General features: G+C 41.6%; 1 protein-coding gene across 3 annotated transcripts in view; it reads right to left on the bottom strand.

The window, feature by feature from the left end:
• The window catches only part of LOC132380184 (GRIP and coiled-coil domain-containing protein 2-like), a 422,104-nt gene that overhangs the window by 248,284 nt on the left and 149,843 nt on the right, over nucleotides 1-23,977 (bottom strand). The window lies entirely within an intron of this gene.

Below are 23,977 nucleotides of genomic sequence, written 5' to 3'. Positions count from 1 at the left end.
AAATCATGGTTGATCTTTGACTGTAAATACAATCTTCTTGAACTTTCTCTTGATTTCTTAATTATCTTGTTTCTGCTTAAAGGTAATCAATGACTGACCCTCCACAGAATTCCAAGATTTATCATCCTCTGAGTGCAGAAATTTCTATTTATTTTAGTACTCAATGTTGGATGCTTTGAGGGCCCATTTCTATTTCCTTTATTTTGCTTTAGACTTCAAAGACACATTATTTACTGAAGTTAAATTCAGAAAAGCTGCCATAGTGGGAATTAAGCTTAGGTCAGGCCAGCCTCAAGATTACTAATCCAGTAATTGAAAAATAGTGCTACCACTATTTCTTTTTTCAAGTTAAAGTTAGCTAGACAGAAGAAGCACCACTGCCTTGAAATTTTTCCTGCAAGTTGGCAACAGTATAGACTGTTTCCAAAATTTGAAACTGGTCAAACACTTCTGAGGGTTAGTAATTAGAATTTTAGAGAATGTGCAACTAGTTCAGTGCTACATTTTCATGTTAGGAAAGGAAAATCTTCAATTGTTGGAATTTATTTCTATATATTGCACATTAATTGTTTTAAACTGTTGAAAAAAATCTCAGAGTAATTTGCACCCTAACACATTTATCCTTGAACATTTATATTGTTAAAGTTGCACATCATTAAGTCAGTAAATCAAAACGCAGATAGGAAAAATTCTATTCAGCCCTTGGACTTCTTTATCTATCGAGCAAATAACATATGTGATGGGACACCTGAAGCCTTTATCCACTTGCTGGGTGGGAAAATGACTGATATAAAAAAATGCATCTTCTTAGCTTCTGGAGATCATGACTGGCAAAATATTTGTGTGAAAGGATGAAAGTCTCTGCAGCATGGAAACTCTTTCATGATTGGTTTTTATTTAATCATTCAGAAAAAATGGAAAAAACAATAGAAGTGCAACTTGAAGGTCTATGGATGTTTTAACAATGCAACCCGTTTTAGGTCAATTCATGTTACTACACAGGCAAATGAATTATATGAATAACTTCTGGAAAACAAATTAAGATCGAAATCAAATAATAAACATGAGAAAAATTTCAGATGCTGAAAATCAAAAGCAACACACACAAAATGCTGGAGGAATTCAGCAGGGCAGACAGCAGCTATGGAAATGTCAAATGTTTGTTAACTTTCATGGATGTTGCCTGACTGGCTAAGTTTCTCCAGAATTTTGTGGAACAAAAAGACAGAAAGAACAGCGACATCTCCCAGTGGCTACCCATTTAAATTTCACTTCCCATTCCAATATGCCCATCCATGGCCTCCTACACTGTTGGGTTAAGGACACACTTAATTTCTCAAACTTCCAGAAATGCCTTCTCCCCGTCAACTCCCCCTCCCCCGCTCCCACTTCACTCTATCCCCTTGTCCCTCTCTCATGTTATCTACTTGCCCACCCTCTGATGCTCCTTTCCTCCCTTGCCACGCTTTTTTACTTTCTTCCATGGCCTTCTGTCTCTTCAACCAATCAACTTCCTAGTTGTTTGCTTCATCCCTCCCTAAGTTCCACCTATCGCCTGCCATTTCTCTCTCCCCTCCTTGACCTTTCAAACCTACTCCTCAGATTATTTTTCCTCCAGTCCTGCTGAAGTGTTTCAGCCCAAAACATCAACTGCACTATTTTCCATAGATGCTGCCTGGCCTGTTGAGTTCCTCCAGCATTTTGTGTGTGTTGCTCAGATTTCCAGCATCTGCAGATTTTCTCGTTTGTGTTAGAAAGGCCCATTGGTTGAAAATCTCAAAATCTTGATGAGAATACTAAGCAAATACATCATACCTACAATATGAGCTTCCCTTTAACAATCTGTGAATCAAGGTTAAAGAGTCTGCGTGTGATCATACAAAGGACTAAATTAAGTTCTCTATAGGGATAAGGAAAATCCAATTTGGCAAAATTACTGTAACAAGTCAGCAGTGGTTGATTCTCAAGTGATCTCAATATAAATAGGATAACTGGCAGTTGTCTATTTTTATACCTTTTTAACTATTTCCATGAAACTCCGGCTAATTGGGCAGCCACTTAATTGCGCCAAAATATAGTAATCCCAATGTGCTCCAATTAACTGTATATAGTTTTGCCTCCATCTATAGAGACAAACTGTCAACCAATGTTTTTTTATAAGCCTACTGTTCCCATGGCAATCTAGACAATACCTCTTCTCACCCTGCCTCCTGTAACACTGCTATTCCCTTCTCTTAGTTCCTTCATCTCCGCTGCATCTGTTCTCAGGCTTTCCTTACCAGGACACCAGAGATGTCCTGCTTCTTCAAAGAACGGGGTTTCAATTCTTTTACCACTGATGTTGTCCTCACCCACATCTCCTTCATTACTAGAACATTGCACTCACTCCATCTTACTCCCACGTTAACAGAGATAGAGATCCTCTTGTTCTTAGCTACCACCCATGAGCCTCCAGAACCAACACATATTTTGCCACAACTTCCACCAATTCCAAAGGGAACCTACCACCAAACACATCTTTACCTCCCACACTCCTTCCACTTTCTGCAGGGATTGCTCCCTCCATGAATCGCTTGACCATTCATCCCTCCCAGCACTTATTCCTGAAAGTTGCCAAAGTGTACCACTTACTCATTCACCTCCTCTTTCACCTCCATTCAGTCCCCAAACAGTCCTTTCAGATGAGGCAAAACTTCACCTGCAGATCCGCTGAGACTGTGTATTGTGTCCAATACTCCCAATGCAGCCTCCTCTACATTGATGAGACTTGTAAACCAAAGGACTGCTTCGTTGAGGACTTCTGCACCATCCAGAAAATGCAGAACTTCCCAGTGATCAAATATTTTAATTCTAATACCTATTCCGACAGGTCAGTCCATGGCCCCCTCTTGTGCCACATTGAGGCCTCTCTCACGATGGAGGAGCAACTTCATATCCCATTTCGGTAACCTCTAACCTGATGGCATGAATATCGACTTCTCCTTCTAGTTAAAAAAAAATCACTCCACCTCTCTTCTTCTATTCCCCATTCTGGCCTCTTACCTCCTCTCACCTGTATATCACCTCCCCCAGTGCCCCTCCTCCTATAGTCCACTCTCCTCTCCTATTACATTCCCTCCTCTCAAGCCCTTTACCTTTCCTACCCATCTGGCTTCACCTGTCACCATCTAGCTACTCTCTCCCGCCCCCATCACCCAGCTTTTTATTCTGGCGTCTTCCTTTCAAGTCCTGAATAAGGGTCTCAGCCCAAACTGTCAACTGCACGTTCATTTCCATAGATGCTGCCTGACCTGCTGAGTTCCTCCAGCACTTTTTGTGTGTTGCTATATAGAAAACTGCCAAAAAGAGCCAGTAACATCATTAAGGATCCCACCCATCCTGCTCATGGACTGTTTGCCCCACTCTCAACTGGGGAATAAGTTAGGTAGCATCCACACTACAACCACTACAGTCAAAACCAGTTACTTTCTCCAAGCAGCAGGGCTGAAAAACATCTCTAACGATGAATTCCATCACTTCATTATTTCTCATCAGTCACCTTTATTATTTCCTGAGATCAAACTACAGCATAGTATCATTTTACTGATATATGATCTATAGGTGTGTGTGCGCATGTGCGTGAGAGAGAGAGCTATCAATGTATTTATATTTATTGCGTTATTTTGTAATTGTGTTCTTTATCTTTTGTGGGGTTTCTTTGGTGCTGGATTGGATCTGGAGTAACAATTATTTCATTTTCCTTTACACTAGTGTACAGGAAGTGACATCAAATAATCTTGAAACATGAAAAGTGAGCCTGTGTGTTCATCCTTTTCTTATACATGTACAAGTACCTTGCATTTCCTGATGCCATCTTTAAGCTTTTTTTTCCTCAGATGAGCTTCTTCACCCTTTTAAACAATTATCCTACTTGCCATAACCTGCACAAGTTACTAAAACACTTATGGCTTCTGCTTTTACATTAGATGCACACATTTTCTAAATTCTGTGGCACTTATGAGGTAGGTAATGAAGTCCAAGGGCTGAATAGAAAACTCTGGGTTTTAATTTGCTCACAGACATAATATGCAACATGTTTAACTTTATCACAACAAGAATAAATTGCAGAGACTACAATTTATTCTCAAATTTATTGAATATCTCTGTATATCTACTTTAGATAACTGATAGTCACACTATTTTAAGTATGGTCAAATTAAAATCTGAACCGGATTCAACACAACCTCCTTATCAGTTATATTCCTCTAGAAATAAATACAACCCCGGTTAAACTCTAGCACAAGGTTTAGAAATTTTTTTTAGATATCTATGGACTTACAATCCAAAATCTTTTATTTCTCCTCTCATTCCAAATAGTGTGACCTCCCTCTTTTTCCATGCATTTATCTGTATTAGACTAATCTGCAAATGCATTATTGTCCTCCTTTAATCTGTTGCAATGCTCCAATATTAACCGCTCCCAAACTAGCTCCAACACCTCCAAATGGGATCATTTGCAAATTTTTAAAAATTCAAAGTCTAAATCATTAATATAAATTTTCACCAGCAGTGTACAACACTGTAGAAGGACACTGCCTTCTTTCTTCCTTAATAAAAGTGTGTTGCACCTTCTCGCCACTTTGTTTAGTAATCTGTTAGCAATCAGCAACTTTCCCATGCATCCTTTGACCTTATTTATCAGTTTATTATGAGTAATTAATTAAATGCCTTTTGGAAAGATCTAGATAAACTGTATCTACTCCATTAATATTTTCTATCTGGTAAATCTTCAAATAATTCAGTACGATTGGCCAAGGTATTGCTCCCTTTTGAAATTCAAAAATCTGACTATTCAACTAGGTTAGACTATAGAACCACGCCAGCTCCTCACCCAGCTATTAAAAATACAATAAATACCATTTGGCAAAGCTTTGACAATTTGTCTTAATTACTGGAGATTGGCAGTGTCTTCCTCTAGCAGATTCTGCTCTCCAGTGATTTCATTGACAGATGCAGTCACCACCTTATGAAAGCATTAGAGGCACCATCATCCTGCCACCCAAGTATTTGTTTAATGAGTATTTAATGAGCAATGCTGACCACCCTAAATTTTCTTTATTAAAAGAAAATTTCCTAACTGCACATTGTTTATACAAACCCCATTTCCAGAAAAGTTGGGATATTTTCCAAAATGCAATAAAAACAAAAATCTGTGATGCGTTAATTCATGTGAACTTTTATTTAACTGACAAAAGTACAAAGATTTTCAATAGTTTTACTGACCAACTTAATTGTATTTTGTAAATATACACAAATTTCTCCAGAAATTTTCAGCAAGGGATGCACAAATAGGAAAGATAGTTAAAAGGTTGCAATTTCAATGAATAGTATTTTACTCAGCCTATTACTTCACCTTCAGGCATTAAAAAAGGAAAGTGTCAGCAGTTACAGCACTAATTGCTGGTCAGTGGATCAGGCAATTCAGTCCAATACTTTTTTTTCTCCTCACTGTTTTCTATACTCATTTTGATTATTATTTCCACTATGTTTTTCCTACAACATGGAGCAATTAACAGCAAAGGCTCATTAGCTCCATTCCTGAAGTATACAAAATTGTTCTGGGCTTCTGGATTAATGTGGAATGGTTCTCCATTCCAGTGTCTAGAACTAGGAGTCAAATTATAAAAATAAGAGATCACCATTCAAGAACCATTTTCTCCCCAGAAAACAGTATTTCTTTGAAACTTTCTACACAAGAGGAATGCAAAGGATAAGTTGTTAAGTTTATTGAGACACAAGTGGGTATGAAAGAAAGTGGTAAGATGGTTAAAAAGCTGGTCAGGATCTTACTGCTGAATAGTGAAGCAGATACAAGGGACCAGTGTGCTAGTATGCTTAAATTTCTTAAACACTCTTAAGGCTGATTTATACTTGTGCTTCGCATCGACACCGCAGGTACTGCATAACCTATGCTGCACCTACGCCGTAGGGTGATATACGCCTCCCCAAAAAATTAACTCACGTGTTGCGGCGACGCAGACCGCAACAACTATGATTGGTCCACTTGGTAGCAACGCATTTCCTCCTACTCATTTCCGGCTGCTTCTTCTCCGCCGTGTCTCTACACCAATGTGAAATAGATGAACAAAATCATCAAATCTACCTGCCGACATGCGAAAATGTTTGAAATGCAATTCCTCATCCATGTCTCTCACGAAGAAACTCAACACAGTGGCATAGAAACCCCACCGCCAACTAGCATTTTGGCACACACCAACGCATGCTCGCTATGGCATAGAGCGATGCAGAAGTGAAAATCAGGGCTACATTGTAGCCCGTATGCACAAGTATAAATCAGCCTTTACAGTGCATGAGTGATCTCATTGAAACGTACTAAATTCCTAAGGGCTTTATTTAGGACAGAAGACTGTTGCAAAGTTTCCAACTAGCATCAGTAGCGTGCACTTGTCTGGCTGTTAAGACACTACACTGTGTTTAAACAGTTTTTAAAATAGCATCAGGTATGTGTGTGCGTGTGCGTGTGCGTGTTCAAAAAGCAGTGACTTTTGCTTCTGATGGATAGCAAGAAATAAGCAGAAAGACAATTCGGAACTGTTTTGCACTGTGGTTTCAAACAATCAGGCTTGGAGATGCCAGAAACAACTGGGAATGAACATTAAACTATTCACGACTTCAACAAATTAGGCACTATGGAGAATCTGAAGGTATTAACAATTACTACGAATATAACAATGGAAAGATGACTTGGAGCAATCATCAAAACAATTGTATGAAGGAGGTCCATTATCTTCACTAGTTGTCTGCACGAACTTAGTTCACTTACAGTCAAAAGAACACAGCAGCATTCACTGGGTTAATTCTTCCATCAATAACTATTAGGAACTAATACAGTTTTATAGTCCTGTAGTAGTATTGAAAGCTTTCTAATTTGTCTGTATTTCATTTCAATACATAATTTGTTACTCAGTAATTTGTCCTTTTTTTAAAATACCTTTTTAACTATTTCCATAGACTTTAGCTAATTTGGGTAGCCACGTAATTGGATCAAAATGTACTTGGTCCTAATGTGTCCCAATTAAACAGAATCTACAGAATATATGCTTATCAGAATCAGGTTTATTAATCACTGGCATGCGTCATGGTATTTGTTAACTTAGCAGCAGCAGTTCAATGCAATACATAATACAGAAGAAAAAACTAAAAATAATAATAAGTAACAATATATGTATATTGAATAGATTAAAAATATGCAAAAAAACAGAAATAATATATTTAAAAAGTGAGGTAGTGTTCAAGGGTTCAATGTTCAATGTCCATCTGATGGCAGAAGGGAAGAAGCTGTTCCTGAATCGCTGAGTGTGTGCCTTTAGGTTTCTGTACCTCCTACCTGATGGTAACAATGAGAACATTGTTACCTCCTACCTCCTACCTGATGGTAACATGCCTTGGGTGCTGGAGGTCCTTCAGAATGGACGTTGCCTTTCTGAAACACCACTCCTTGGAGGTGTCTTAGGTCCATTGTAGGCTAGTATTCAAGATAGAGCCAACCAAATTTACAACACTCTGCACCTTTTTTTGGTCCTGTGCAGTAGCCCCTCCATACCAGATAGTGATGCAGCCTGTCAGAATGCTCTCCATGGTCCATCTATAGAAGTTTTTGAGTGTACTTGTTGACATAACAAATCTCTTCAAACTCCTAATGAAGTATAACCACTGTCTTGCCTTCTTTATAATTGCATCAATATGTTGGGACCAGGTTAGATCCTCAGAAATCCTGACATCCAGGAACTTGAAACTGCTCATTCTCCCCACTTCTGATACCTCTATGAGGATCAGTATGTGTTCCTTCATCTTACCCTTCCTGAAGTCCACAATCAGCTCTGTATGCCCTCTCATCTCCATCTGAGATTCTACCAACAATGACTGCATCATCATCAAATTTATAGTTGCTATTTGAGCTATGCCTAGCCACACAGTCATGGGTATAGTGTGAGTAGAGCAGTGGACTAAGCACGCAGCCCTGTGGTGCACCAGCGTTGATCATCTGTGAGGAGGAGATGTTATCACCAATCTACACAAATTGTGGTCTTCTGGTTAGGAAGACGAGGATCCAATTGTAGAGGGAGATACAGAGGCCCAAGTTCTGCAACTTCTCAGTCAGGATTGTGGGAATGATGTTACTAAATGCTGAGCTACAGTCGATGAACAGCATCCCGACAAAGGTGTTTGTGCTGTCCAGGTGGTCTAAAGCCGTGTGGAGAGCCATTGAGACTGCATCTGCCATTGTGGCGATAGGCAAATTGCAATGGGTCCAGGTCCTTGCTGAGGCAGGAGTTCAATATAGTCATGACCAACCTTTTCAGAAATGAAAAGGAGTGAAACCTATTGGGTTTCACTTTGTAGAGTGATGTCTTGCAAACCCTGCCAGAGTTGCCGTACATCCAATGTCACCTCCAGTCTCATTTAAAATTGTCTCTTTGCCCTTGAGAAAGCCCTCCGAAATTCATACCTGGTTTTTTGGTACAGGCCTAGGTTGCCAGACTTGAATGCCAAAGATCTAGCCTTCAGCAAATGATGAACTCCTGGATCATCCTCGGCTTTTGGTTTGGGAAAGTACAGTAAGTCTTTGTAGGCACACACTCATCCACACAGGTTTTAATGAAGTCGGTAACAACTGCAGCATACTCATCCAGGTTCAAAGATGAATCCCTGAATACAGACCAGTCCACCGATTCAAAGCAGTCCTGTAAGCGCTCCTGTGCCTTCTTAGTCCTCACTATTGGTGCTGCAGTCTTAGTCCTTCTTAGTCCTCACAACTGGTGCTGCAGTCTTCACTCTCTGCCTATACTCAGTGAGTAGAAGTACAGCCAGGTGATTAGACTTCCCAAAGTGAGGGCGTGGAATAGCATTCTTAATGATGGTATAACAATGGTCCAGTGTGTTATTTCTTCTAGTATTGAAAGTGATATGTTGATGGCAATTGTTTAGTGATTTTTTTCAGACTGACCTGATTAAAATCTCCCAAAATGATGGTGAAGGCATTAGGGTGCGCTGTTTCCTACAAAGCGAAACCCAGTAGCATGGATGCTTCACTACCAGATGAACTCAACGCCTTCTAAGCAGGCTTTGAAAGGGAGAGCACAACTACCGCTACGAAGATCCCTGCTGTACCTGATAACCCTGTGACCTCTGTCTCAGAGGCCGATGTTAGGCTGTCTTTAAAGAGAGTGAGCCCTTGCAAGGAGGAAGGTCCCAATGGAGTATCTGGTAAGGCTCTGAAAAACTATGCCAACCAACTAGTGGGAGTACTCAAGGACATTTTCAACCTCTCACTGCTACGGGAAGAAGTTCCTACTTGCTTCAAAAAGGCAACAATTATATCAGCGCCTAAGAAGAATAATGTGGACTGCCTTAACAACCATCACCCAGTAGCACTCACATCAACAGTGATGAAATGCTTTGAGAGGTTGGTCATGACTAGGCTGAATTCCTGCCTCAGCAAGGACCTAGACACATTGCAATTTGCCTATCATCACAACAGTCGCTATTAGGAGTTTAAAACACCTAATGACATCTAAAACACTTAAACGCACTTGTAACCCTGATATGCAGTGAAGCTTCCTCTGTACATGGATGCTTCCGTCTACAATCAGTATTGTTTCCATCAGTATTAAGCAGTAATAATTTGTTTAAACACATTAAGACATGTTTGTTGACTGTATGGACCTTGGAAGCAGTTGTGCGTTTTAGCTGTATCAGGCTGAAATGAGAATATTTAATCGTATTCACTGAGAGTTCTGCTGCTACTCGAGTTGCCCCTAGGTGCCTTTATGTTTTAAATCAAGAATGGTCTGGAATGGTCTCTTTATTGAAGTTATTTCCCAGTGCAATGACATGTCAATTCATGCAACACTTACAATCCACAACCTGTGTCAATGAAACCAAGTTATGATTTTGGTTCTCAGATTTCAGATAATGGAAAAAAAGTTGGACCCTTTTGTTAAACCCACTGTCTGAATACAAGGCAGTGGTTTCAGATTTTAAAAGTCATCCTCACATGGAAACTGAAAAATTCTATTTCTCTTAAAATTTATCAAATAATTGCTATAATGTAAAGGAATAACTGGAAAAGAAATCTACCAAAGTGATGAATGCAGCTGCTCGGAAGTAGGAGAATCATTTCAATGCCATTAATCTTATTGCTCTTTGGTAAACAAAACCAAGTGCTTCTTCTCTGCACCACTTTCCCACCTATCGCAGGTATTTTATTAAACCAAATGATTCCTGGTATAGTACCGTAGCCCAGCTTCAGTGCCTTTACAGAAACAGTAGCAAGGCATTTGAAATTTTCTACTTGGCTAATTGCTTGAGAAATGCTTTAATTCTCCATCATGGAGAGCAAACCTGATTAGCTGACAGCTTTGTTTAATAGTAAATTATAGATGGAACTGACTTTTCCAGTGCTCATCAACAAGATTCAAGCAATATTTTTCATCAATGACACTAACCTTAACTATCTCCCCTTGTACTTACTTACACTAAACTAAGTCAACATCCTGAGGGATCCTGTTTTGATAAATGTTCTGGTATCAATCTGGTATCAACTGACAACAGATTACTGCAGGTTTATTTTCTGAACCAATGATAGGCCAAGCAGAGGATTCAAAAGCAATCAGATAACCAACGTAATGGACTTGTCTTTAAGAAAGAAAATTTCCTTACTTTACATTATAATCACTACGTATAATATATCAATACTAGCAGTTTTCCTGCATTATACAGTGGCAAAAAGATCCAGGCATGAAGTTGCTTAAGTTAATCAAATCTTCCAATCATTCAATGTCTAAGCATACAAAATTACGTAATTCAAAGACATACTGAACTACATTTCCCGGATGTAGCTGGATTCCTGAGGCCCTCAATGTTTGATAATATTGTTTTGATTCATACTGCTGATTCAGTTAACCTAAAAGATTTTAGTAAATATCACAATATTTTTGGTGAACCATCATACACAAAGACTTCAGAAATCATAAGCGGACTTGCTTGTTATGTGTAATAAACAATTTCCACAGATCATGAAATAACTCACTCATCTATTCAAAATCACTTTGACCCATACACACCGAACAAAACTCCCTAGTGAGCATCCATAATGAATGAGGTAGAGAAAAGAGATGAAATACCTGCAATAAGATGCAGATCAAAATTTTCAAGGTAGCAAAAACTAGAAATTAGAGACATAAGAGGAAAAGAAGAAACAAATTAAAATCAGAAAGGTACTGCCACGTACGCAGACAGGGAAACAAAAGGTATCTGAAACTATCAAAAATTAATGTGAATCACCAGCATAGAAGATTTTTTCCTCGAGATTACATCAGACATCAGAGGAGCAAATCAGCCAAAATAGAAGTCACCGTGAAGTAGCATAGAGAATTGAAGTTATGAGCACATGTAAGCCCAATGTCACCCTTGTGGATTGAATGTAGCTGAAAAGAAATGCCTTGTTTTTTTCCACTCCTTTTACTCACTCTAACTTAGCCCTTGAGCATGCAGCAATATACTCAAAGGACATAATCAAAATGATGACCAGGAATGAGTTTGGAAACTAACCTCTCCTGCACAGAAGCCAAATGCCAGTTCTCAAACAGCTCCTCATACAGAACATCAGACCATTGTCTCCAAGTCACTGATCTAATTTCCTCAGGGCAAACGGAACATGGATATTGGAGAATACGTACACAATGCAGGAAGAATTCAACAGGTCAGGCAGCATCCATGAGCAAAGAGTAGCCAACGTTTCGGACCGAGACCCCCATCAGATAATCCTTCCAGATGAAGGGTCTCGGCCCGAAACGTTGCCTTTTGGCAACCCACTTTCTGTGCAAGCAAACCGGCTCACAAATAGCCAGCATGCGGGGGGAGACTTTGGTAATGCACCTCTGATGTCATTTCCGCCCGGAGAGGGTGGGCGCTAGGGATTAAATGCCAGCACCGCGAAGCTTGAATAAACTAGTTTCAAAATGACTTACCGACTGCGTGTCGTTATTTCAGCGCTGTGTGTAGTACATCGCTACATTGGTGACCCCGACGGTCCAAATGAGATTTGGACCAAAGATGACCAACTCTTCATCTGTTCACGCAGTTTTGCTAAAACTGCCGACTTTCTGGACGCGTGTGGTTTAGCCGAGCAGGAGCCCAGTTCCAGATTCGGCAGATATCCTCTGATTCCATGCGTTACTATCACGTGGTGAGCGCCCTTGACCAGGAGACGGCCGCCCAGGTTGCGGATTTCATACTGTCACCCCCGGAAGAAGGCAAATATGAAGCATTCAAAGCGCTGCTCATTGGGACCTTTGGCCTCTCACTGTATGAGCGGGGTGCCCGCCTGCTTCACCTGGATGGTTTGAGAGACAGACTGCCATCAGCATTGATGAACGAGATGCTGGCCCTGGCTGACGGACACAAGCCCTGCCTCATGTTCAAGCAAACGTTCCTATAGCAACTGCCCAAGGACATACACCTGCTGCTGACCGACACAGATTTCAGTGACCCACGGAAGGTGGCGGCCCGGGCAGATGTGCTGTGGAAAGCCAAGAGGGAGAACATGTCGTCCGTCGGTCAGATTACAAGGCCACGCGCCCAACAGCAGACCAGACCAGGCCCGGCAGGGGGTCACACACAACACAGAGGCAGGAGTGAGGAGGCCAATGAACAGTGGTGCTCCTACCACCAGCGGTGGGGCACAAAAGCCCGCCATTGTCGCCCGCCCTGCAAGGGCTAGGGCCAGAGCCATCTGCCGCTAATGACCATGGTGGCTGGCCACCAGGACAGCCTCTTGTACGTCTGGGACAAACAGTCGGGACGCCGCTTCTTGGTCGACACCGGAGCGGAAATCAGCATCTTGCCCCCGACGGGGTACGACACCCACAACAGGAAGCCAGGTCCCACCCTGAGGGCCGCAAATGTCAGCATGATACGGACCTACAGTGCAGCTGCAATTTGGCACCAGCTGGTTCACATGGGACTTCACACTGGCCACGGTGGCCCAACCACTCCTGGGGGCGGAATTCTTGTGAGCTCACAGCCTGCTGGTTGACTTGCAAGGGAAAAGACTGGTACATGCCGAGACTTTCCAGACGTTCTCCAAGTTGCCGGCCCCACACCTGGACTCCATCACGCTCACCAGAATCCTGGTGGACTTTCCATCGATTCTGGCACCGCAGTTCATGGCAGCCATGCCCAGACACGGGGTTCAGCACCACATCCTGACCCAGGGAACACCCCTCCACGCCCCGTGCATGAAGGCTTCCCCCGGAAAAGCTCCGCCTGGCGAAGGAGGAGTTCAAAAGGATGGAGGATTTGGGGATCGTACGGAGGTCTGACAGCCCATGGGCCTCCCCCCTGCACATGGTGCCCAAAGCAACAGGGGGTTGGAGACCATGCGGCGACTACCACAGACTGAACGAGGCTACAACTCCAGACTGCTACCCCTTGCCGCACATACAGGACTTTGCAACAAACCTGCATGGGGCAAGAATCTTTTCCAAAGTAGACCTCGTCCGGGGGTACCATCAAATCCCGGTGCACCCTGAAGACATCCTCAAAACAGCACTCGTCATCCCGTTCGGCCTGTTCGCGTTCCTCCGAATGCCATTCGGCCTGCAGAATGCCACACAGATGTTCCAACGACTAATGGATGTGGTGGGACGCGACCTGGACTTTGCGTTCATCCATTTGGACGACATCCTTATAGCCAGCAGTAGTTGCCAGGAGCATCTGTCCCACCTCCGCCAGCTCTACTCCCGCCTGAGTGATTTCGGCCTCACGATCAACCCGGCCAAATGCCAGTTCGGTCTCGATACCATCGACTTCCTGGGCAACAGGATTACCAAAGACGGGGCAACACCTCTGCCCGCCAAGGAAGACGCGATCCGCCACTTTGCCTGGCCCAACACAGTCAAAGGCCTTAAGGAGTTCGTTGGTATGGTGAACCTCTACCACCGTTTCCTCCCCTCAGCAGCCCGTATCATGCGCCCTTTGTACACCCTGATGTCGGGTAAAGGCAAGACCTCCCAAACAGAGGCTGACCTAGACTGTGGACATTGGGGGGGGGGGGGGGGGGGTGTATCGCTGGTTCTGGGGGGAGGAGTTATGTGGCAACCCACTTTCTGCGCAGGTGAACCGGCTCACAAATAGCCAGCGCACAAGGGGAGACTTTGGTAATACACCTCTGACGTCATTTCTGCCCAGAGAGGGCAGGCGCTAGGGATTAAATGCCAGCGCCGCGAAGTTTGAATAAACTAGTCTCGAAACGACATAGTCTCGAAGCATGTCGTTAGTTCAGCGCTGTGTGTAGCACATCGCTACAGGCTACTCTTTTCTCACGGATGCTGCCTGACCTGCTGAGTTCTTCCAGTGTTGTGTATGTATTCTTTGATCCACAGCATCTGCAGTTATATTTTTATGTTTTGGGAACATGTATATTAGTGGGTAGATATGGAGATAGGGCAAAACAGCTGAATTATACACCGAAGTCTATGAAGGCTTGCTTAATTATAATATTTTTAAACATTCTGTCAGATCTGAGTTTTTGGGGCTCAGTAAACAATTATTAATGCATAGGGTGCCAAGGTAGCATAGCAGTTAGCACAGCCTAGGGTGTCAGAGTTCAGCTTTCTACCCCATGGCAAGAGAGGAATTGTCTCCCGATGAGGTCTTCCAGTCAATGGTACTATAGAGGTTTAGAATACAAAGAGGAAAAATCCAGACAAAATCCAGGAAATAGTCCTGAAGACTTGTGCTCCAGAACTTGCCGTGCCACTAGCCAAGCTGTTCCAGTACAGCTACAACACCAGCATCTACCTGGCAATGTGAAAAATTGCCCAGGTACATCCTGCACACAAGAAACAGGACAAGTCCAACCCAGCCAATTACCAGCCTATCAGTAATCATCTCAATCATAGGAAAAGTAATGGAAGCGGTCATCAACAGTGCTATCATGCAGCAGCTACTCAGCAATAATCTGCTTACGAATGCCCAGTTTGCGTTCCGTAAAGGCCATTCAGCTCCTGACCTCATCACCTCCTTGGTCCAAATACCAGAGGTGAGGTGAGAGTGATGACCCTCGACATCGAGGCAGCATTTGACTGAATATGGCATCCAGGTGCCCTAGCTAAAATGGAGTTAATGGGAATGAGGAAGAAGAACCTTCTGCTGGTTGGAATCATTTCTGACACAGAAGGTGGTTGTGCTGGTTGGAGGTCAATCATCTTATCCTCAGGACATCACTGCAGGAGTCCTCAGGGAAATGTCCGAGGACCAACATCTTCAGCTGCTTCATCAATGACCTTCCTTCTGTCAGAATTTCAGAAGTGGGGATGCTTGCAAATAATTGCACAATATCCTGTACCATTCCGAACTCCTCAGATAATGAAGCAGTTCATACCCAAACGCAACAGGACCTGGACAATATCCAGGCTTGGGCTGACAAGTGGCATGTAACATTTGAGCCACACAAGTGCCAGGCAATGACCACCTCCAACAAGAGAGGCTCTAACCATTGCCCCTTGACATTCAGTGGCATCACCATCACTGAATCCCTTACCATCAACATCCTGAGGGTTACCATTGGCAGGAAACTGAACTGGTCTAGCCATATAAACACCGTGGCTACCAGAGCAGGTCAAAAGCTAGGAATCCTGTGGTGTGTAACTTAGCTCCTGACTCCCCAAAGCCTGTCCACCATCAGGTCAGGAGAGTAATGGAATATTTGCCATCCACCTGGATGAGTGCAGCTCCATCAACACTCAAGAAGCTTGACACCATCCTGTACAAGGCAGCCCACTTGACTGATACCTCTTCCACAAGCATCCAATCCCTCCACCATCAACAGACAGTTGCAGCACCGTGCACCATCTACAAGATACACTGCAGCAGCACACCGGTCCCTAAGGCAGCAAATACCAGACTCACGACCACTACCATCTAGAAGAATGAGAAAAGCAGATACCTGGGAACACCACCACTTGGAAATCACCCTGCAAGTCACTCACCATCCTGACTTGGAGACATATCGCCATTCCTTAATTGTTGCTGGGTCAAATTCCCTCCCTAACAGCACTTCAGGGACTACAGCTGTTCAAGAAGGCAGCTCATCATCACCCTTTCAAGGGTAACTACGGATGAGCAATAAATGAGGTCTGGCTTGATGAGAATAACCAGTAAATTCAGAAGTTAAACACTAGGATTTCTTGGAATAGAATTTATATTAATCCTTGAGAAAATCCATTTCACCTGAAGAATGTGGTCCAACTAAACACTCAACTTAACAATGGCAAGGGAGGAGTGCAGGATATCAAATGTCTAATAACCATGACATGTCTAATTCTTTAAGGATGAATCTACAACCCACGCTGTATCTGTCCTTGATGTGAATCTCTTTGACTATTTCTCTTGCCACCTTTGGAAAAACAAGACCTTGGGAGAAAGAACTGCCAAGACTACCATTAACCCTAATGAATTTCAAAAACTTGGTAGAACATCATATATTCCAGGAGGCCTTAGAAATATCAAAATTCTGACCAACTTTAAGAAAGTAAACAAGTCTAACCCCAGTAATCACAGAAACAATCGCCCTGCTGAATGCCATTGTTAACGGCTTCATCAACTGCCTCGACCCAGTTGCTGAAAAACAGCTCCTTTATTTGCAGTATGGAGTTCACCCAAATGAAGGCACAACAGACAATCACCATTATTCAACAACTACATCAGGACTGCAAGGAAAAGCAACAACCGCTAAACATACTTTTTGTTTAATTTCATAAAACTCTTTGACTTAACAATGGCAGGGTAGAGAGAGTGCAGGATATCACATGCTTAATAACCATGATATGTCATCTCACAATAGAGGGTTATGGTTTAAGTTACCTTAGAAATCTCCAGCAAGCTGTGTCTTCTGGTCAAGATGGCGTCAAGCTGTGTCTTCTGGTCAAGATGACATCAAGCTGTGTCTTCTGGTCAAGATGACGTCAAGCTGTGATGACTGTCAAGTTCGTAGCTCAGACAATTGTTTTTTAGACTCGTAGGATTCGTTTTGGGAAAAGCGCAGAGAGTTAGGGTCATTTTAGAGTTTAACAATAGGATGAAGGAGACAAACAGGTCAAGGGCAGTAAATGAAGAGTCAGGGATAGTAGCCAGAGGTTGAAATCCAGGTTGGAGCACTTTACGGGCAAAGGCTGGCAATCTGAGGACAAAAGTTCAGTCACTAGTCACTGAGTACAAAGACCAAGTTGAGCAGACCCCAAAGACAAATGCCGGTGACGCCCAAGGTCAGCGAGCCCTGGCGTTGAAGGTTCAAGCAGACCTGAGCACAAGAACAGGTAAAGCTCCAAGTCGGTGAGACCCAGAATCAGAGGTTCCTTTAAGTCCGGAGATCAAGGACCAGTGCTTATAGTCCCGTGGTCAGCCGTTACAATTACAAAGGCACAACAGGAACTATATTTCATCAGAAGTTTGAGAAGATTTGATGTGTCACCAAAGACCCACAAATTTCTACAGATGGATGCATCACCGTCTGGTATAGAGGAGTCACTGCACAGGAACAGAAAACCTCAAGAAAGTTGTAAACTCAGCTCCATCGTGGGCACTGGTCCCCCCAGCTTGGAGGACATCTTCAAAAGACTATACCTCAAAAAGGTAGCATCCATCATTAAGGAACCCCATTAACCAAGGAATGCCCTATTCACATTGCTATCATTAAGGAGGTGGTACAGGATTATCAAGACACACACTCAGCACTTAGAAATATCATCTTCCCTCCTGCTATCAGATTTCTGGATGGACAATGAACCCACCTCTCAATTTTTCGCGCGCACACACACACACACATAGTGCTTTTGTTTTGTATTGTACTGTACTGCCGCCGCAAAAACAAATCTCACGACACATGCTTGTGATATTAAACCTGGTTCTGAAAGTTTCAAAGCTAAATAGAAAACATATCTAAAAGGAGAAGAATCCATATAAAAAAAAGTAATAAAAAAAGGGGGCCTTTGGAGGAGAACAAAAGGAACAATAAGTTATAATGATTTAAAAAATGGTGAGATTCATGAAGCAACATTCGTAAGGAGAAAGCTCTAGAGCAAGTAGAAGTAAAGGGACTAAGCTGATCATACTGTTGATATGTTGCCTGGATCTTTAGTTTTGAAAAAAAAACAAGTAGCTGTTGAGATGGTGCACATTCTAAATTCTCGATTCAGTAACAAGCTTAGTAGGTTGGACACTGACACATTTTAATACTCTCATCAATGAGGAGAAATTAAGGATGATGAACCAATTAACCTGACAAAAGTTATCAGGCAAATTTTAATAATATTTGCCTGCTTAACATAATTTTAAAATATCATATGATCAAGCAGGATTAGCAGTTTTATGCAAGGAAACATAGGAAGTGGGAGCAATAGGCCATCTGACCCAGTGAGACCACTCTGCTATTCAATAAGATAATGGCTGATATGGCAGTAGATTCAGCTCCACATAATGTGCCTTTTTGCCTTAATGCCCTTGTATGTAAAAAATCTGTCTAACGGCATCTCTGGGAAATGCAGCTCCTCCTTATCTGTCATAAATCCCAAATATGAGCATTGCCAACCATGCTTTCAGCTATATATATATATATATATATGTTCAAGACTTTGCAATTCCTTCTCTAAACATCTTTAACCATCTCTTCCATAAAACCTGATTCTTAGACTCGCCTAACCTGATTTGTAACTGTGTCAAATCAATTTGTCAATTTATGCCAGAGTATGCCCTTGGCGGGGACAGGGGGTTCTGTGCTATGCCACAAGTGATTTAAAAATGCAAACTATTCTTTGGCACCCAATTGGAAGCAGTTACAAGAAAAAAATCTTTCAATTTCGAAGTCCATTCTTAAATTAACTCACTTTAATAATATATCTGCTCTCCAACTCCTCTATAAACAATAGGAAAAATAAAAGCGGACATATTCTTCCCAGCAAATTACCTTACCACATCTCCAGACAAGCTGCATATACAGTTTAAACACTGGAATCTGTCTAGCAATTTGGAAAATTGTCCAGATATATTAAAATGTGTGTGAGCAGCAGCAATAGTAAGTAGTATACATAGATTTTCAGAAGGCATTTTAAGGCAAAATAGCACCGAAAAAATACACAAGTGTTTGCATGGTTGGGGTGCTAAGTTTGAGGATGGATTAAAAAAAAGTTAAAATAACTTGGTCAGTTTCATGTTGACAGGGCAATATTAGTCTGTCAATGATCAGAAGAAAATTTAATTATTTACTATCTCGGTTTATAACCAGTATTAACACATCACAATTTGTTCTCAATACAAAAGTCGAAAGGAAACTGAGAAGCAAGGATGAGTTAACCAAGGTCCAGAGGATAAGTGAGTACACAAAAAGTGACAGTAGTGAGTTGGAAAATAAGATAAAGAAACTATTAAGAAATCAAAATCTATTCACCAATCTATTTGTTAATTTCACCATGGAATCACACACAGGATATCCTTGGCAGGTGGCAGCAGCAAGCCAGGATCAAGCTGTGTGACCAATCACACAAGCTAACTTTCAGATGACAAATAAGTTAGGAAGTAAAGTGGTGGATGCCTGAAATGCATTGTGAAAGGTAGTGGTGGTGGGAACAGATACATTAGAGATATTTAAGAATCTCTTAAATAGGCACAGAAATATACAGAGAACAAGGGCTTTGGACCACATGCAAGCAGAAGCAATTAGATGTCATTAGATTAATTTGTGGACTGAAGGGCCTGCTTCTGCATCAAATTGCTTTACACCCCATGCCCAAGTCACGGGAAAAAAAAAACAATCTTTATTATCAAACTGGGTGGATTCACTATCATGGGTACACTTTCCAGAGTAGTTTTTAATACAATGTTTTCCAGGGGTGAAAATTTATCTTCTCCACAAGTCAATTTCCTAGAAGGTGGTGGATCAATGTGAAAATCTTTAGCCATTTTTCAAAATTAACACAAAATATGACTAATAAGTAGACTCAATAAGTCATTCTGCAAATGCTGATAATATTAAGCAACACACATAAAATAATAGAGGAACTCAACAAGCCAGGCAGCATCCATGAAGTAACAATTAATATTTCAGGCTGAGACCTTTCATCGGGACTGAAAAGGAAGGAGGCAAAAGCCAAAATAAGTTGGGGGAGGGGACTTTAACTTGCCCATCACTTCCCTCAAATATCCCTCCTCCATTCCTTTCTTCCAAGGTCCATTGTATCTCCAATTAGATTCCTCCTTCTTCAGCCCTTTACCTACTCTGTTTATCATCTCCCAGCCTCTTACTTCACCCCTTCTTCCCCCACCTACCTTCCCCTTCACTTGGTCTCACCTGCCAGCTTGTACTCTTCCCCCCACCCCCTGCTTCTGCCTCCTTCCTTTCCAGACCTGATGAAGGGTCTCAGCCAGGAAACTGCCTCTGAGTGCAGATTAATCCTGTTCTATAAAACTATTTTTAATTTCCTCATCACAGATGTTAGACTCACAAGTATTTAATAATTGAGCTATTTTCTGCCTTTTTTGAATAAAGATATCACATCAGCTGTCCTCCTATTGAGAAGACTTGAAAGTCAACCAGACACTCAATCTCCTCATTGCCTTCTATTGTGACTTAAAATATTTTTCAAGAGGGAGAAACCTTGCAAGGCATCAGGCCTTGATGGTGTACCTGGTAGGGCATTGAAAATCTGTGCCAACCAACTGATAGGAGTGTTCAAGTACTTCTTCAAACTCCTTTTGCTGCAATCGTGAATTGCCTTCAAAAGAGCAACAATCATACCAGTGCCCAAACAGTGCTTATCTGCTATGCTGAAGTGGTTGAAGACATTGGTCAAGGCCTGAACCAACTTCTGCCTAAGTGAGAACCTGAACCTACTGCAATTTGTCTATCACAACAGGTTTACAGCAGATGCAATCTCGCCGACTCTCCACTTGTCCATGGATTATCTGGATAACAGTAAAACCTAGGTCAGGCTGCTGATATTTGATTGTGTTCAACACAATCATACCCTCAGTTCTACTCAAAAAGCCCCAAATCCTGGGCTTCTGTACCTCCCTCTGGAACTAGATCATTGACTTCCTCATCAGAAGACCACAATCAGTGAGGATTGAAAATAACATCTCCTCTTCATTTACAATCAACAATGCATGCTTAGCCCACTGTTCTACTATCTCTATACCCATGACTGCGTGACTAGGTACAACTCAAATTGCTTTTTAAAAATTTGCTTATGGCTCAACTATTGCTGGCAGAATTTATGACTGTGACAAGGAAGCATACAGGAGCTAGATAGATCAGCTGGTTGAGAGGTGTTGTAACAATTTTGCGCTCAACATCAGTAAGAGCAAGGAGTTGATCATGGACTGCAGGAAGGAGAAGTCAAGGGAACACAGAACCAATCCATATCAAGGGATCAGCAGAGGAAAGGATAAGCAGTTTTAAATTCCTGAATGTCAATATTTCTGAAGATCTCTTCTGGGTCCAATATATTGATATAATTACAAAAATGGCATGACAGTAGCTACATTTCATTAGGAGTTTGAGGAGACTTGGTATGTCACCAAACATTCTCAAGTTTATACAGATGTTTTGCAGAGAGCTTTCTAACTGGTTGCATCACCATCTGGTAAGGTGGGGGGGGGGGGGCACTGCAGGATCAGAAAAAGCTGCATAAAGTTGTAAACTCAGCCAGCTCCATCATCAGCACAAGCTTCCCCAGCATTATGGACACCTTCAAAAGGCAATGCCTTAAGAAGGCAGCATCCATAATTAAGGACCTCATCACCAAGGACATGCCTCTTCACATTGCTACCATCAAGGAGATACACACTCAACATTTCACGAATAGCTTCTTCCCCTGCATCATCAGATTTGTGAATGGACAATGAACTTATTACCACTACTTCACTATTTTAGTATAGTTTCTTAAAAGTTATGTATTGTACAGTACTGTGCAAAAGTTTTAGACACATTAGATTTTTTTATATACTTTTGTTTTAGATATTTGTTTTTTTTGTCCTCTGTGTGTCAGTAGAAAAGAGCAAATTTTGGATTTCCAAACATCAATATTCCAAAAAAATTAGATGTTAAAGAAATGTTTGTATTTCATTAAAAGGTAAAATGTTAAGTAATAGACCACTTTTCAAATAAAAAAACTTGATTATTTTTTAGGCATATAGTCTAGTGCATGATTAAACAAAGATAAAGAACAGGATGCTAATGATCAGTGACAATAATGAGCTAATTGAACTACACTGATTAACTGAAACAGAAATAGGTGCAGAAGGAATCAAACTGGGTGAAGTACTACCAAACTAAAAGGTGAGAGTGCGGCAGATGTGACAGCTTGACTTTCAAATCATCAATACTTATATCATGGCAAGAGTGAGCATAGCAACAATCCACAACATGGTCATCCTACAACATCAGCAAGGTCTCTCTCAAGCAGAAATTTTGCAGTAGACAGGAGTTGCGAGATGCGCTGTCCAAGCTCTTCTGAAGAAGCACAACAAAACTGGCAAGGTTGAGGACCAGAAACACAGTGGTCAGCCACAGAAACTGAGTGCAGCAGACAAGAGGTACATCAAACTGACTTCCCTTCAAATTTGAAAGCTTCAACACTGCAATCAGCTTTGAATTCACAGAAACCATTGGAACCCAAGTATATCCCTCTGCAGTCCAGAGAAATCTTGTCAGAAGTGGTCTTCATGCTGCCAAAAAGCTATTCCCTCAAAGTGGAAGCAAAGTCAAGAGACTATGCACAAGGACTGAGGTGCTGAACAAAGGCAGCAAATACACTGGTCTGACGAGTCAAAATTTGAAATTTTTGGCTCAAGCTGGAAGCAGTTTATCCGTAGAAGAGCTGGGGAGTGCTACCACAAACAGTGAAGCACAGTGGAGGTTCCGTATAGGCTTGGAGCTACATTTCTACAAGTGGAGTTGGTGATCTAGTCAGAATTAATGGAATCAATGCTGAGAAGTACAGGCAGATTCTCATCCATCATTCAGTACCATCAGGGAGGCATCTGATCAGTCCCAACTTCATTCTGCAGCAGGACAATGACCTCAAAAACACAACCAAGGTCATAAAGAACTACCTTCAGTGAAAAGAACAACTAGGAGTCCTGCAACAGATGGTATGGACTCCACAGAGCCCTGATCTCAACATCACCAAGGCTGTCTGGAACTACCTGGAGAGCCAGAAGCAAGCAAGAAAGACAGCCAAAATCAGCAGAAGGACTGTGGCGAGCTCTCAAGATGCTTAGAATAACCCATGAGTCAATTTTCTCAAAACTGCACAACAGTGTACCTAAGAGAAGTGATGCAGTTTTAAAGGGAAAGGAAGTCACAACAAATATTGATTTGATATAATTTTTTTATCATTTACAGCTGTTTATAGTAATTCTTCCTCTATTTTTGAAAGCATGTTTGCTTTACAGAATTTTTTTTATATATGTGCCCAAGACTTTTGCACAGTACTGTACAAAATATGCAATGCAACAGCTGCCACAGAACAAATTTCACAATATACCAGTAATATTAAAACTGATTCCGAATATATCTCAAACTCTGAAGATTTATTCATTTTTAAACCTGCTGAGATATCTACTTTCTTCTTTTGAAGGTAATTCTAGAACTCCACCAATCCACTCGCTGAATACTTCAGCTACAATATACATCTCCAAAGATGAATATGGATGTAGATGAAAAGGATCCATTTTAGATTCAAATTATTCTGGGTTCAAGTAAATTATCTTTTTATTTTCTGATTACTCTCATACCCTTGATGTCCTTACAAAACTATTTCTTGTTTTCCTTAGTTTTGCCTGCCAGTGCTATTTTACATCCACTCTTTATCCTAATTACTTTAATTATCCCTGTATTTTCAATAATCTTATTCTG

The sequence above is a fragment of the Hypanus sabinus genome, chromosome 23 (assembly GCF_030144855.1).
Source record: "Hypanus sabinus isolate sHypSab1 chromosome 23, sHypSab1.hap1, whole genome shotgun sequence".
Classification (NCBI taxonomy): domain Eukaryota; kingdom Metazoa; phylum Chordata; class Chondrichthyes; order Myliobatiformes; family Dasyatidae; genus Hypanus; species Hypanus sabinus.
This window is presented reverse-complemented; position numbering and strand designations above follow the sequence as displayed.